Raw genomic sequence first — 3,390 nt, 5'->3', positions numbered from 1 at the left:
TGAATAAATAAATAGGTGAATAAATAAAAATTTCAAAATACCTTTGAAAAAAGAATTCACAATGAATTTTTTTGTAATGAATATTTTTCATTACTAAAATGATATTTAATTAAAATAGATAAAGGAAATAAATCTTGTTTCCATATTCTTAAAAATATTCCATATCCATAACATCAACATATTCCTTAATAAAAATAATGATTGCAAATATATAACACTAATTTATAGGCTAAAAAATTTGAAAAAAATAATAAAAAATTATTACAGTGTATTGTCTTTGCAAAGATGTCCAAAATACCCTAATCACAATTGTAATATGTGTATAAAAAGGAGGGGAGAATAGCTTAATCAAACTTTATACCGGTCTCCAGAAGAAAAAATAGTTCTTTCTTTCCCCTATTTCTTCTCACTTTTCCATTCATGGCTTCTTTCAATGGTGGAGATTGTATCGAAGGCCCATGGAGTCCTCAAGAAGATGATACTTTAATCAAGCTAGTTAAACAACACGGCCCCAGAAATTGGACTTTCATAAGCACCCGAATTCATGGCCGCTCAGGAAAATCATGCCCGGTGGCTTAATCAACTCTCGCCAGAGGTTCAGGACAGACCTTTTACTACGAAGGAGGATGATACCATTGTTCAAGCTCACGCTATTCACGGTAATAAATGAGCCACAATTGCTGGACTCTTGCCTGGCCGGACTGATAATGCCATTAAAAATCGTTGGAAATCTACTTTGCAGAGAAAACGCCAGGCCGAGTTCTTGTCTGCATCATCCAAGTCTAACTTGATGGTCAAGAAGATGAGTCTTGACGTTTCATCTGAGTCTAGGTCTGATTCGGGAGCGAAAAGGTTGTGTTTGGGTGTACGAACGGATTATAGTTGTTTCAGTAGGGTGCCTGAGACAGTGTGGACTTTGTGTCCATCGGGGGATGGGTTGGTTCTGGGAACTGCTGTGGCGGAGAAGGGAGGAGAAGAAGGCGGAGACGCTGAGAAAGAGGAACTGGAGGAGAATGTTTGCTCAGTTTAATGCAAAAGATGATAGCTGTTGAAGTGAAGAGTTATATTGATAAATTAAGGTTAAAATGAGACAAGACTAGATTTATAAACTCTTCTTTTATGAGTAATAATGTTTTTAAGATAATTAGGATTAATATTTAACTGCATTTGATCTAATTCATTTTTCTATACATTTTTCGGATAAGTTTTTTTTACTACAAGATTATCATTATCTCGTATACATGATTTAGAAAATATTACAAGGAAATTCAATTTGGGGTTTTTATATTTTTTGTCACAACACGATTTCAAAAATAACTTGTTTGATGCAATTACTAGTTTTTTTAATCACAAATACACGATTTTAAAAATAACTTCTTTGACATTATTATCTTTATTTTAGATAAATAATCAGTTTTGATCAACTTTAAACATCTGCTATCAATATGCTATCACTTAGTCACGATTTTATACCTAACTTTTGACATCTTCTATCAATATTTTTATTTTGTTTTTCCCAATTGTTTTTTTATCTATTCAATTTAATTGTAACACCAAAACTTAATTAAAGTCCAATCGTTGCACTATTGAGAATCAATTTCACTTTCAGAAACTAGTAAATTATTTATCCAAATTAATCAAAAAGTATGCAAAAAAAAAACCCATAATAATTTCACATAATGGAAAAACTTCAGGGTTTATGAAAGAACTTAAGGAAAAAAAATGGCAGATTTGCTACTCCTAATACGAACCGGTCCTTACTGCACACCACAGATCGAAAAGAAATTCGTAGCCCATTCAAAAACGATAACAGAATAGAAGACTTTTCCGAGTTGCTATCCTGATAAGGATTTGATTCCCCCTTCTAATATCATCTAGGGTTGAACTTATCCTGTCCTCCCTGCATCTGAAGCGAGAGCAAATGCTGTTGAAATCTGCAAAATACAACTCCAATCCAACTCAATTAAGATGTGTTCGGGTCCGGAGAGGGATCCCATCACAAGGGTCTACTGGGGGCAAGCGTTCCCTGCCAATTTTTTTGGAACATCTCTAAACTGGATATGGGGTCCCTGTGGGGACGGGGATGGAGATCAGGGGATGGGAAATGCATTCCCTACCCCATCCGGTTTACATCCGTAGAGAATTCTTGCCGCAGCAGATGAAATCTCTGCTTCCACTTGCTCTACTATTATTTTGTATAAACTCAGAAACAATCCGGTGTAGGCTAGCATCATCACCTATGGAATGTTCAATTTATACAAACGAAAAGTAAAGTTTAAGTTCCATATAAGAAGGTGTTTCATCTTAGCAAATTACTAATTAGCATAGATTGTCTCACCACATCTTGTGGATTGCCATTCTTAAGCCAAACCTATTGTAAACAAAAAACTGAAATGAAAGGTTTTGGACAATTTTGACTTCATTTTTATTTTCACTATAAATCCATTTTAATATAAGAAAAAGTTGTAAAAAAAAACATTTATGAAACCTGTTCTAGAGCTAGTACATATTCTTCATTAGACAATTAAATAATAGTAACTTTGTAAGGATTTTATAAAAGGACAGGTTCACACTGAGCTCATGGAATTTTTCATTATGGCATATATATTCATCTGAATTAACACACTTTCTTCTTTGTCTATGTCATAGGGATGAAGGCTTAAACATTGTACTAACGGTGACACATAATATTAATCATAATAAAGCAAATGGATCATAACATGAAGAGTCATATATATTTTACTAAAACTATTATTGGATCTATATTGATAATTTTCATGATAGAACTTCCCATAATTAAACAAGATAACATCTTATTATTATTGATGTTCAGTCGAGATATGTTCAGGTGGTGATCCAGATCCAGGGTTATGAATTGGGTTTTGTCCCCCATGAGTTTCTCTCAAAGAATGACTGTTTGTCGGGAGCTGGGGTGGTTCTCCAGGTCCGGGGTTATGAATTGGGTTTGGTCTGCCAGGGGTTCTTCTGAAAGAATGACGGCTGTGATGAATTGGGTCAGGTCCACCAGGAGATAGTCTAAAAGAATGACCATAAACTCGGCTTGACTGTTCATGATCAGCAGTAATGAGTTGGGATGGGTGATGAATTGGGTCTGGTCCACCAGGAGATAGTCTAAAAGAATGACCATAAACTCGGGATGACTGTTGATGATCATCGGTAATGAGTTGGGTTGGGTGATGAATTGGGTCTGGTCCGCCAGGAACTTCTCTAAAAGAATGACCATAAACTCGGGTTGAATGTTGATGATCAGCTGTAATGAGTTGGGGTCGGTGATGAATTGGGTCTGGTCCGCCAGGAACTTGTCTAAAAGAATGACCATAAACTCGGGTTGACGGTTGATGTTGAGCTGTAATGAGTTTGGGTGGGTTA

The 3,390-nt window shown here is 35.5% G+C and overlaps 1 pseudogene; it reads left to right on the top strand.

The window, feature by feature from the left end:
* Positions 1–420: 420 nt before the first annotated feature.
* Positions 421–1,089, top strand: LOC136222870 (transcription factor MYB73-like; annotated as a pseudogene).
* Positions 1,090–3,390: the final 2,301 nt, after the last annotated feature.

Source organism: Euphorbia lathyris, chromosome 3 (assembly GCF_963576675.1).
Source record: "Euphorbia lathyris chromosome 3, ddEupLath1.1, whole genome shotgun sequence".
In the NCBI taxonomy this organism is placed as follows: domain Eukaryota; kingdom Viridiplantae; phylum Streptophyta; class Magnoliopsida; order Malpighiales; family Euphorbiaceae; genus Euphorbia; species Euphorbia lathyris.
Note: the sequence above shows the minus strand (reverse complement) of the source record. Positions and strands in the feature narration are given on the sequence as shown.